The following is a 13,892-nucleotide window of genomic DNA, read 5'->3' as shown; positions in this document are numbered from 1 at the left end:
ACGGGATTCTGTATGTTATGGTATGGTAGGGTCCTCATTTACATCTAGTTCTATGTGTGTAGGCTGTAGTTCCAAGAGTGTGTGAAGCAATAAAGAAGCATATTATTGAAGTTGCCAGCTTTTGGTGTGCTAACTGCAGGGGTAAGCATACTCTCATATACCAAACCCAGAGGATATGATGTCTGAAGTTTGCAGACAGGCTTTATGGTTGGGAATCCTGTATAGAACAGAAAGAACGGAACAGTTCAACACCTCCTCTGAGCTAAGCTTTGCTGGAAATATAGGAGAAAAGTGGAGCAGAAATTAAAACTGTATGTTGTTGTTAGGTGCGAAGTCATGTCCGACCCATCGCAACCCCATGGACAATGATCCTCCAGGCCTTCCTGTCATCTACCATTCCCCAGAGTCCATTTAAGTCTGCGCCTACTGCTTCAGTGACTCCATCCAGCCACCTCATTCTCTGTCGTCCCCTTCTTCTTTTGCCCTCGATCGCTCCCAGCATTAGGCTCTTCTCCAGGGAGTCCTTCCTTCTCATGAGGTGGCCAAAGTATTTGAGTTTCACCTTCAGGATCTGGCCTTCTAAAGAGCAGTCAGGGCTCATCTCCTCTAGGACTGACCGGTTTGTTTGCCTTGCAGTCCAAGGGACTCGCAAGAGTCTTCTCCAGCACCAGAGTTCAAAAGCCTCAATTCTTTGACGCTCGGCCTTCCTTATGGTCCAACTTCCGCAGCCATACAATGCAACTGGGAAGACCATAGCCTTGACTAAACGCACTTTTGTTGGCAGGGTGATGTCTCTGCTTTTTAGGATGCTGTCTAGATTTGCCATAGCTTTCCTCCCCAGGAGCAAGAGTCTTTTAATTTCTTTGCTGCAGTCCCCATCTGCAGTGATCTTGGAGCCCAGGAAAATAACTGTATGTACAAATTACCAAAGATAAGGATGAGTCAGAGGCTTATAGAACTGCTGTAATGTTGAGCTGTTTAAGAGATAATGCACTAGAAATATAGAATAATATGTCCAATATCTATGCAGACCCTGTAAACAGAACACTAACTGAAGCCCTTGCCGCATTCAAACCCTGCTGAGCCTAGAAAACCCACTGTTGAACAGTTCATTGTTCAGGAAACTTCCTTATGGTGAGATAGCCAGCATAGATGCTTCTGTTACAAATCCTCTGGGAAAAATCTCAGCCCTGTGAATTGGGGACCTCCACAGGCTAGATGTTATGAGACAAGAGTGTCACCAGCATTACAGATAGCAAGGTCTTTCTAATGAATGCAGGAACACTTGAAGCTGCCTTATACTGAATCATACCCTTGATCCATCAAAGTCAGTATTGTCTACTCAGACTGGCAGCAGCTCTCCAGGTCAAGGAACCACTCCTGGAAAACCACAATTTAACTCTATGTCAAGCAACTGATATTTGCAGGGCAAAGGCCCTTACCAGGGCCCAAGCATCTGCAGTGACCATGGAATCCAGTCTAGCAGTTCAGCACAGCAAAAAACCAACCAGAAAATCCCACTAAGAAAGTGAGCCACTAGGTTACTCATCTCCAGCAGAAGATTTTGCAACTTCAAAAAGTAGTTCTTGAAAGAGACGTGGGTGCATCCATAAGCCACAATAATGCTCAGTTTTTGAAGAAACTTGCTATAAATGTGCAGGGATAAATACTTTTGCGAAAATATACACCAAACATGAGCAAGCTATGCATATGGGGAGTCCAGAGAAACATGAGATGCTCTGGCAGGTCTTTGATGGAGCATTAAAAAAAGGAGGTCAACAAAAATAAGATTTAGTCCTTATGGAATCATGTGGATACTAGACAGGTGAAACTAGACAGGTGAAAATCACGTGGAGACTAGACAGGTAGATACTAGACTGATATTTTTCAGGTTTAGGTATATTGGGCTTGAAAAATATTGGTATTTGAAAACTTAAAATTCTAATAGTGAGGGAAATTTCCTATAGTTAATGCAGCCTTTCTTGATCTTTTAACTGTGGAGTAATACTTGGCTTTGAGTAACCCCAGAAGTGATGCCAGCTGGCGACACCTCCCTGCCATACTCCCAAAAGTCACATGTTTACAGTGTGCATGGCATCATCATTAGTAATAAAATGAAATGCTTGTTCAATAAGAAGTTAGTTTCATTTTTGTGTGTGCAATCACTTCCTGTGTCAATATCTGAATCCCTTTGCTTGCAACATCCTTTCTCCAGCCATTTCCTGCTGGTGGAGCTTTGAGAAGCAATTGGGGAGGGGGGGGAGAGAAATGGGAGGAGCCAATGGTGGGAATGCAGCAAATTCTCTCTTCCCTATCATTCCTTTTGCATTGTGTGTGAATTCAACAAGGCCACTGCAGACTAGAAAGATGAGCAGAAACCACTCTGTCCTCCTGACTTCTCCCTGGGTTTGTGTGTGTGTATGTGTACACACATTTGTTATAGTTATAGTTGTTATAGCTATAGATCAACCAATAGTCTTTGGTTAAAGAAATTACAAAACTGTCAGGATCATAACTCAAGATTAAAATAAAATTAACAGCCTGATTTATGTGTGCTCACACACCTCTACAGTCCAGAACATTTACATTTTAGGGTAATATTTCTCCATTAGAACTAATAAATGATATGAGGGTAGAATAATACAGCCGTGACTTTGGACTTCAGTGTGTGGTCTTTCCAGCTGCTTTAAATTGTATATTATAACAGCTTCTATGCAACAGTAATAATTGATTAAAGTTCTTGGGCAATTTTTGCCCGCTAACCAATCTTGCCACAATTGTGTAAGGAAAATACATACATTAATGAGTGCAGGAAACAATTGTGTTATTACAGGAAAGCATCCGCTTATTCTGAGGATTTCAAAACTGAGTGCAGCCTGCTTTCCAGAAGAGATGCTGAGTCTTATCCTGGAAGGTACTAAGAATCCTCAGCACGCTTTATGTGGCTCAGGAAGAAGCATTTCACTTTTACAAGACTGTGCCCCTTGTGTACATAATAAGAACTTCTCCAGGCAATCTTAAACATCCATGCTGATTAGGTGATGCTATGGGTATGAGATAACCATTGCAAATATAATAGATCTAGATGGCGTTGCGTTAGGACAAATAAAATGAATTGAGATGTTGCTGTCAGTTCCCCAGTCTAAATTCTATCACTGCCAAGATTGGACTTATTTATTTTACTTCCTTCCTTACTGTCTCTTGCATCTACGATAAGAAGACAAGGATACTGCCTAACATCTCAGAGATGTTTTCAGGATGTGAAGCACTCAGAACACTGAAAGCGCTATATGAGTATAATAACTCCATTACCTCAGACAGAACTGTACAGTGGAAACAGATTACACATTCAGCAATTAATGCAGTATCTAGGGATGCACAAGCCTGTCTCTGTAAAGAAGTATTTCCTTTTGTCTGTCCTCAGTCTACTGCCCATCAGCTTCATGGGTTGCCATGGAGTTCTAATATTTTGGGTGAGGGAGGAAAATGCTCATTGTCAGCTCTCTCCATATAAAATAATTTTATAGACCTCTACTGTGTCCTCGCTAGCCTTTTTTTTTCCTAAATGAACATTTCCCAGATTCTTTATTTCTCACAGGAAAGGTGTTCTAACCTCTTGATTACCTGGATTGTCTTCTTCTGTTTTTTTTTTTCAGCTCTGCAATATCCTTTTTAAAATATGGTAACAACTATACATAGCATTCCAAATGAGGCTGCACCATGGCTCTATACAAGGGCACTACAATATTTGCTATTTTGTTCTTTGACCCTTTTCTAGTAATCAGTACAAAGTTTTCCTTTTTCACACTGAAATGACACTTTCAATTGTGGTCTCACTCACTTCAGAACCCTTCAGCATATATTCCAAGTTAAGCTATTTTTTGCTTCAATAGGCATTTCCTCACACTTACTAAGGTTTGCTGCACACTCACCCCCACACATACATACACATATCTAATTTGGATAGATCATTTTGTAGCTCTTCACAATCCATTTTTGCTTTCTCCATCCTAAGTAAGCTGCTATCGCCTGCAAATATGGCTACTGCACTCTTCAACCTCAATTCAAAATAATTTATGAGTAAATTAAACAGCACTGGTTCCAGTAGCAATCCTTGTGGGATCCTGCTGCTCACTTCCCTCTATTGCAAGAACCATCCAGTGACCCAACCAGCAATTCTGCACAGGTACAGATACGGGGCCTCAACAATTGATAGCCTGCAGAAATATATGTTCTCCACTCCCATTTTAAAGGACTTTGATCTATAGTTCTATTATCAATCACACATTTCCCCACACTAATTGCTCTGGGTCTCCTTTGTGAATAAAAGCCAATCTCTGCCTGGAAGACTTACTAAAGATGACAGATGGATAAACAGCCACAGACACCTAATACTCCCCAGTGATTCTGGTCTCTTATGCCAATTGCAGACCAAACAGGTGGACTCTGATAAAGTAATCCTAAGGGGGAAATTGCAGCCACAAGAACACACCAACAGGGAAAGTAGCTGTTTATGAAATAATACTGGTGAGGAATATGAGAGTAGAGTCTCATGTAAATGGAGACATGCCAGACATATGCTGAGACTGTATTCTGTCTTATTTTGTGCTAGTTTATATATGCTGGGAAACAATGTGATCCAGAAAGCAGTTAGTTGGGACAGTAGCTGTTGAAAGAGTTGTGTTTCTACCAAAGAAGTGCAATGGAAGAGCAAAATCTCAGTCTGTGCTTTTACTGCATAAGAGAAGAGAGAAGAAGTGTAACAGGCCAAATGAGATTTCTGTTTCAAAGCACGTGAGAAGTAAACAGCTTATCAAGTTCCGGTGTTGAAGTAGAAGTTTCTGAAAATTTAACTTTGGGGTGGAGGAGTTATGGTGGGAATGAGTTTCCCAATGAATGCAAAAGAAATGGATACAGAATTAAAACTTCTGAGCAATATAATGTTATGACTTATAGCTTACAGTGGATGAGTGATAGGGTTGTGGCGTGTCCTGCATAGTGCAGAGGATTGGGATAGAATGTGTTTGGCAGGAACCTGGGGAGATTCATCAGGAGAGCTTTAAACTAAAGCCACTAGGGGAAGGAGACGATCAACATAGGGAGTGTATGGAAGGAAAACTATCGGAGGCAGCCCAACCGGCAAGGCCAGCTCATAGGGAACCAAAAGTAAAAGGATTCAGATGTCTTTATACTAACGCCCGAAGCATGGGCAATAAAAAGGAAGAGCTGGAACTTCTCATGCTGATGGAAAGGTATGATCTAGTAGGCATCACAGAAACTTGGTGGAATGATTCTCATGACTGGAATGTAATGGTGGATGGATATGAACTGTTCAGAAAAAACAGAATAGATCGAAGAGGTGGAGGAGTGGCACTGTATGTGAGGAAAGGGCTTACCTGTCAGGAAATTCTAGTGAAGGAGAGCATATCTACAGTGGAAAGCATCTGGGTGAAAATAAGCGAGGGGAAAACAAACAGTGTGGTGGTTGGTGTCTGCTACCGACCGCCTGACCAACGAGAGGATGTGGATGCTGCACTTTGTGAGCAGCTTGAGAAAATATCCAAACGGCAGGACCTTGTCATCATGGGTGACTTCAATTTCCCAGATGTGTGCTGGGAAACAAACTCTGCGAAGCGTCCTCAGTCATGCAAGTTTCTGACCTGCCTGGCTGACAATTTCATTTATCAAATGGTAGATGAACCCACAAGAGGTTCAGCCATACTGGACTTAATACTGACCAACAGGCAAGAGTTGGTGGATGAGGTGAAGGAGGTGGGGACCCTAGGGGGAAGTGACCATGTCCTCATAGAATTCCTTTTGAGATGGGGAGCCAAGGAAGCTTGTAGCCAGACGCGGATGTTGGATTTTCGTAGGGCAAACTTTAATAAACTCAGAGACATGATGAGTGTCATACCATGGACGAGAATGCTGGAAGGGAAGGGAGCATGTGAAGGGTGGGCGCTACTCAAACAAGAGCTATTGCATGCTCAATCAATGACTATTCCAGAAATACGAAAACACTGCAGGAGCTCTAAGAAGCCTATTTGGATGAACAGAGAACTTCAAGAGGAACTAAGAAAGAAAAGGAAAATGTTCAGGAAATGGAGGGAAGGACAGAGCTCTAAAGAAGAGTACCTACAGGTTACTAGGCACTGTAGATCAATCATCAGAAAGGCCAAAGCTGAGAGTGAGCTAAGATTGGCCAGGGAAGCCCATTGTAACAAGAAAAGATTTTTCAGTTACGTGAGGAGCAAACGTAAAGTAAAGGAGGCAATAGGCCCGCTGTTGGGTGCGGATGGACAAACTCTAACGAAAGATGCAGAGAAAGCAGAAAGGCTTAGTGCCTATTTTACATCTGTTTTTTCCCACAGGTCTAAGTGTTTAGGCACATCTAGAGATGGCTGTAGCCAAAGGATAGTGTCTGGGTGGCAGGTTAACATGGATAGAGAGGTGGTCGAGAGGCATTTAGCTGCACTGGATGAGTTCAAATCCCCTGGTCCAGATGAAATGCACCCGAGAGTACTCAAAGAACTTTCCAGAGAACTTGCACAGCCCTTGTCCATCATCTTCGGAACCTCTTTAAGGACTGGAGATGTCCCGGAGGACTGGAAAAGAGCAAACGTTATTCCAATCTTCAAAAAAGGGAGGAAGGATGACCCGGGAAACTACAGACCAGTGAGTCTGACCTCTGTTGTGGGGAAGATAATGGAGCAGATATTAAAGGGAGCGATCTGCAAACATCTGGAGGACAATTTGGTGATCCAAGGAAGTCAGCATGGATTTGTCTCCAACAGGTCCTGCCAGACCAACCTAGTTTCCTTTTTTGACCAAGTAACAGGTTTGCTGGATCGGGGAAATTTGGTTGATGTCATTTACTTGGATTTTAGTAAAGCTTTTGACAAGGTTCCCCATGATGTTCTGATGGATAAGTTGAAGGACTGCAATCTTGATTTTCAGATCGTTAGGTGGATAGGGAATTGGTTAGAGAACCGCACTCAAAGAGTTGTTGTCAATGGTGTTTCATCAGACTGGAGAGAGGTGAGTAGTGGGGTACCTCAGGGTTCGGTGCTCGGCCCGGTACTTTTTAACATATTTATTAATGATCTAGATGAGGGGGTGGAGGGACTACTCATCAAGTTTGCAGATGACACCAAATTGGGAGGACTGGCAAATACTCCGGAAGATAGAGACAGAGTTCAACGAGATCTGAACACAATGGAAAAATGGGCAAATGAGAACAAGATGCAATTTAATAAAGATAAGTGTAAAGTTCTGCATCTGGGTCAGAAAAATGAAAAGCATGCCTACTGGATGGGGGATACGCTTCTAGGTAGCACTGTGTGTGAACGAGACCTTGGGGTACTTGTGGATTGTAAACTAAACATGAGCAGGCAGTGTGATGCAGCGGTAAAAAAGGCAAATGCCATTTTGGGCTGTATCAACAGAGGCATCACATCAAAATCACAAGATGTCATAGTCCCATTGTATACGGCACTGGTCAGACCACACCTGGAGTACTGTGTGCAGTTCTGGAGGCCTCACTTCAAGAAGGACATCGATAAAATTGAAAGGGTACAGAGGAGAGCGACAAAGATGATCTGGGGCCAAGGGACCAAGCCCTATGAAGATAGGTTGAGGGACTTGGGAATGTTCAGCCTGGAGAAAAGGAGGTTGAGAGGGGACATGATAGCCCTCTTTAAGTATTTGAAAGGTTGTCACTTGGAGGAGGGCAGGATGCTGTTTCTGCTGGCTGCAGAGGAGAGGACACGCAGTAATGGGTTTAAACTTCAAGTACAACGATATAGGCTAGATATCAGGAAAAAGTTTTTCTCAGTCAGAGTCGTTCAGCAGTGGAATAGGCTGCCTAAGGAGGTGGTGAGTGCCCCCTCACTGGAAGTCTTCAAGCAAAGGTTGGATACACACTTTTCTTGGATGCTTTAGGATGCTTTGGGCTGATCCTGCGTTGAGCAGGGGGTTGGACTAGATGGCCTGTATGGCCCCTTCCAACTCTATGATTCTATGTTTCTATGATTCTATGATAGATGACCAAACAAACATATAAACAATATTATAGAACAAAATGAACTTGAAATGGCTAGAATAAAAGTTTTAGTCATGCCCACAGAGATGGTAAAACCTCAGATGTAGAGTGGAAAAAGGCCCATTTGGGCATGGGGTAGAAAATAAAGGCTAGTGGGAGAAGAAATTTATTTAATTATTTATTTACATGGTAGAAATGGCGACAAAGGTGTGGAATGGAGGAGACCATTGTGAAAGGACTGATGAGCGCCCTCATAAGAGTGGGAGGGAAGCTATGGTCTGTGTTGCAAATGAGAACCACTTCCTTTTAGGAAACATAGACATCTATGTGAGCACCTGCCATCAAATGCCATTTGTTTACTCAGAAATGTTACCTATTAATTGATGGTTTGGAGTCAACAATCTGTGGTGTCACATGAAGCCAAGACTGAGGGAATTTCATAACCTCCGTTTATGGCACTAAAGCTTTCTGATGCACAAATCTCATTGGATTGGCTAATGGGTTTTTAGCAAACTACAGAAAATCAGTCCGCCAGAATGTGAATTGGCTATCCCTCCTTCCATGTAATCATCCTCTCAGTCTGGGAGTGAGGGGGCATGTGAGACAAGGAGTGATTGCAGCAGCTTATGCATCAAGAACATCTCTATGACAGTCCTGTCAATTTTATTATTATTGTTGTTGTTGTTGTTGTTGTATTTATATCCCGCCTCCCTCCGAAGGCTCTAGACGGCTCACATAACCCCATCCCCTAAAATCCATACGAATAAACAATAAAATTACAGTGGTTAGTAACCAATTGGTCACATTAGCAACAATGATGGCATAATCTTACTCATCCAATCTCCGCATCCTCCAGCTACAGGGGGTTGACACTTGCTACCGCCAGTTTGTGAGGGGGGGGGCTGATCTTCCTTACCGCCCAGCCTCAACCATAAGCCTGGCGGAAGAGCTCCGTCTTACAGGCTCTGCAGAATGCTGGTAATTCCCGCAGGGCCCTCAGCTCTTATGGGAGCTCATTCCACCAGGTTGGGGCCAGGACCGAGAAGGCCCTGGCCCTGGTTGAGGCCAGGCGGGCTTCCTTGGGGCTGGGAATGACCAATAGATTAGCCCCCGCAGAGCGTAAAGCCCTGTGGGGGATATAGGGCGAAAGGCGGTCCCTCATATATGCTGGGCCCAGACCACGGATGGCCTTGAAGGTCAAAACCAAAACTCTGAACCTGATCCGGAAGGCAACCAGTAACCGGTGCAGCTGCCTCAGCATTGGCTGGATATGTGCCCTTCACGGTGTAGCTGTGAGGACTCTAGCAGCCGCATTTTGGACGAGTTGCAGTTTCCAGATCAAGCCCAAAGGCCTGTGTAGAGCGAGTTACAGAAATCTAATCTGGAGGTGACCGTCGCATGGATCACTGTGGCCAAGTGTTCAGAGGACAGATAGGGCGCTAGTAGCTGAGCCTGGCGAAGATAGAAAAATGCCTGGCCAGCTACCTGCTTAACCTGTGCCTCGAGTGTTAGTGAGGCATCAATAGTCACCCCCAGATTTCTGGCCTGAAACACGATATTAAGTTGCGTCCTGGCCAGAGAGGGTAAGCACGCTTCCTAATCTGCCCCTCTACGGCCCAACCACAGGACCTCTGTCTTGGAGGGGTTGAGTTTCAGGCGACTCTGCTCAAGCCATCCAGCTACGGCTTCCAAACATCTGGCAAATGGATCTGGAGGAGAGTCCGGGTGGCCATCCATGAGTGTATGAAGTGGCAGTGTGCTGACAAAGGGGTGGGGCTGGTGAGGGAGAAAGGAGGGCTGGCATGTGATTGGGAGGCTGCATGTTTGTGCTGTCTGAGGGGAAAATATCCCAGCCTCAGATGCGAGTGGAGGAACAAAGGGGAAAGGGGGAACCAGTGTTGCTGCTGAATGTCTGAACAGCTGTGCAACCAGAAGGCAAAGTGAGAGTCAGGGGGGCTTCCCTTCTCAGCTCACAAAGGAAAAGGCATCATGGGAGATGAAAAAGCCCCTCTTAAAGCCTTTGGAAACAGCCTCGCTGTCAGGTCTTCCCCTCAGCCCCACTGCTTTTGTAGAAAATGCAGAAGGGATGAGACCTGCTTGGGAGGGGGGGAATCTGTGAGAGCCACATTCAGAGCCCACACTCTCCTGAGCTAAGAACATATCATTTGGATCACCAGGGGCCAGCCACTCAATCTAGACCACCTCACATCTCCCAAATGACAGGCTGGACAGGTAAGGCTATTGAAAGGGGTACCTCCTTCCCATCCCCCCCCCACATCTCTGAAAGGAAAGACTGGGTGGGGAGGATATCCCAGCCCCACCGAGGAGCAGGAGGGTGGAGGAAAGCAAAGAGCTCTCCAATGGCCAGCTGCAGGGATATGGAAAGATGTTATGAGCTTAGGTCCTGTTAGAGTGGACTCTTAGGAGGAAAAGGCTTGCCAGTAGCTCCCAGGTTCACCAGAGCCTCAGCTAGATGTTCAACAGGCAGAGAGTTCTGACTAGCAAGAGGGAATGGAGCTGCAGAGAAACCAGGGCTTGGATTGCAAAGTTATTGCAGGAGCTCCTCATTCCTCTGCCCAGCCTCCAGCTGCAACTCCCTGCCTTGTCAGCCCACCTGGCTCCCCTGAAACAATTAAGCAATGCCAGCTATGTGCTGGAAGAAAACTCTAAAGTCTAAAAGGCATCACACCCTGTGAATAAGACAGTTGCTGACTGCAGAAATTGTGAGTCATCACAGAGTGAGGGCTGAGATGCTGCTGATAGCCAAAACTGACTTGAGGCTGGGAGGCCGGGGTTGTGGACACAACCAGATACCTGCTCGTTCTGCTGATGCCCTTAGACTGCCTGAACGAATCCTTGACTCACTGTACTGAGTTAAGACATTCATTGAATTCTGTCTGTCCCTTGGCATTCTGGCATTCTCCCAGGCAGCTTGTCTGTGCTTCCTTCTAGCAGAGAACTGAAACCTGAGACCAATACAAGAGGCAAAGGAAGTGTCTGGCTTCCCTCCCTTGCTTAGGGGAAATGAAGGGTGGAAAGAGACTGAGGATGGGACAACTTACCAGCAGCAGGGACAGCACTTCTTCCACCCAGCAAACAGCAGGAAGTGGAAGAGAAGGACAGATAAGCCACATGATTGGAAGAGTGCTCTCTCCCCGTTGGTGGCACACCCCCAGGGAAGGCCAATCAGATAGGGTGTAAATTGTCTGCATGCAATTTGAACTGATTGGCCCTCATTGGCAAAGTGCAATTTGAACTGATTGGCCCTCACTGGCAGAGTGATCTCTCCCTATTCGTGGCAAACCCCCAGGGAAGGCTAATCAGGTAGGAAGTGAATTGTCTTCATGCACACATCTTCATCCTTATAATGTTTAGTGAGTCCTGGAGGAGAACAAAAGTATTTAACTGGAATCCACAAAGGGAGAAAGCACCATATCTCTCTCCAGGCATCTCTCTTTTTCAGTGGCTGTCCCAGAGGAAAAGGAAGCAAGAGAGACCTGATGGAATTATGACAGATTATGATCCAAGAAAGGAAAAGAATGAAGGTTTAAGGAATAATTTTATGCAAGGAGCAGACCTGAACAATCACAATCTTTTGTTGTAGATTTCTAATGGTATTATAACACCTATTTAATTTTGGTATTCCTAGTCATTAACTCTGTTTATTTGTTTGTTTGTCTCTAATGAAAAAGTGTCAGTTTTGCAAAACACACAGAGTTGCTTGTGCCACAGAACATTCTCCCCATATGGACCAGGGATCTATCTGCCATGTGGATTGCTGATGCTGCCAGTCACAGCTCCAGATGATTTATGTCAGTTTCTTTTTGGCAATTTTGTCAAACCCGCTGTGCAACATTATGTCTGGGGAAAGAAAGATGAATGCACATTTTAATGAATGAATCAGCCTGTGCTTAAAATGAGGATGGCAGCAGTCTGAGTTGCCAGGGATTGCTTGTAAAACATCGAAATGGCCCTTGCACACCAGGGAGTGTAAAATGGCCATTGATGTTTTGTTGGCCCCTAACGCCATGATCCTAAGTGCATTTGCACTGAATTAAGTTCAGTGTATAGCAATAGGACCTTTGTCTTAGATCAAGGTGCATATCTTCCATATTGTTCATAGAAGGGAACATGCAAGTTCCTGAAAGGCATCCAGATGTAAGAATGTAGTGTATAAGTCTTTTGATCCTAATGTGTATATTTGAAGTATAAAAATAGTGAGGAAGTAGTTTCAAAAGCTTGATGTTGTCTTCATTTCCTCTTCTATGTAATGTTTACATATCTTGTGACATTGGTGAGTCTATTTCTGCCCAGGGGTGGATAAACAAAATAAATCAGTCCTCAGGAGGGGCAGATCACTGTAGTTCAATTGATTTTCTATGATTCACACATTAGGAACTGGTGCCACACTGATTGTATTCAGCACGCTGGCTGTTCAACTTCACTCCCACAAACGGCTGCAATTCCAAATGGGGTCATGTCCTCCATTTGTTTATTTCAGGGGCATTAGTTTACTGTAAAATGAAGCTTCTCAAATACTAGAAATTATTTTGTGCCTCCAATGCCAATCAGGTAAAATAAAATTATCCTTCCATACATCTATGGAGGGATGAGCATAATACTTTTGCGACAATGGCTTTATCAATTTTACAAGCTGCAAGACATTTTAAAGGGACATAACCTAATAAATCTCCCAGCTATGCAGATGTTTCAGAGTGGAAATGAATCCCTGCAAAGTGGAGTGATGCCTGTAGTCCTCTTTCTCACTGAGACAGATTGCAAAATTATTTATTTATTAGATTTATATCCTGACTCTCCCAACAATGTTGGTTTGGGGCGACTTACAGAATACACCAGGCCAACAGCCTGATAAAACCATAACAATCCCCATCAGCCCCTCTATTAACAAATTACAATAATTTACAACAACTAGATGGCAGTATAAAATCCTAATCCCCCACATAACATCCCTGCTCCCACATCCAGTCAGCAAAGAGGCCTTAAGAATCCGTTAAAAACTCAAGATGAGTACTGTTGTTTCAAGAGAGAAAAGAGTGTTCCTGCTTTCTGGAAATAAAAAGAGTTAGAAATTACTCAAATTTATACTGAAGTGTTTGGGGAAAACATTGGGGAAAATCCTCCCAACGTAAACATTTGATTCACCATGACTAGTTTAAGAAACTCTCATTAGCCTGAAATAGAAGGACTAAAGTCTGTGCATGTACCTCAGAGATATTATATTGTGTTATTCAGAAATTTTACCTCTGATTTCACCTAACCTTTCCCCTCTATGTTCAATAGAATATTTTATCAATTTCTCAAGTGCCATTTAAGTTGTATAAATTAAAGGGGGTTCTCATTCCTTCCCTCAGATTCCTGGACTGAGCCAACAGCCAAAATATGGTACTGCAAGAATGTGGGATAATCAGAGTTCTTCAGCAATGAAGAAACACATTACTAGGACCACACAATCAGTAAAGGGGAAGAAAAATGGAGGGCGAATCTTGCCTCTGAGGGAGGGAAGTGGAAGGGGGACATCATAATGAGGATTGCTGCAGCTGAAAGAAAGGGGAGATTGCCTGGGAAGGAGCTTTTCTTCCTCTTTTTCCTGGCAGTAGCTCGCCCTGGCTACGTGAAAGGGGGGATCGCTCCGGAAGAATAAGAGCCAGTTTTTAATACCCTACTTTTCACTATCCAAAAATGTCCCAAAGAGGCCAAAGAAAAGTGTATCTTTCATCTAGTAACATACATAGGCACTAAAAGCCACTGGGATAGATAGCTTGAGTGTTATCCAGAAGACAAAAGTTAGGTAAAGGTAAAGGTATCCCCTGTGCAAGCACCGAGTCATGTC

This window comes from Paroedura picta, chromosome 9 (genome assembly GCF_049243985.1).
Source record: "Paroedura picta isolate Pp20150507F chromosome 9, Ppicta_v3.0, whole genome shotgun sequence".
In the NCBI taxonomy this organism is placed as follows: domain Eukaryota; kingdom Metazoa; phylum Chordata; class Lepidosauria; order Squamata; family Gekkonidae; genus Paroedura; species Paroedura picta.
Note: the sequence above shows the minus strand (reverse complement) of the source record.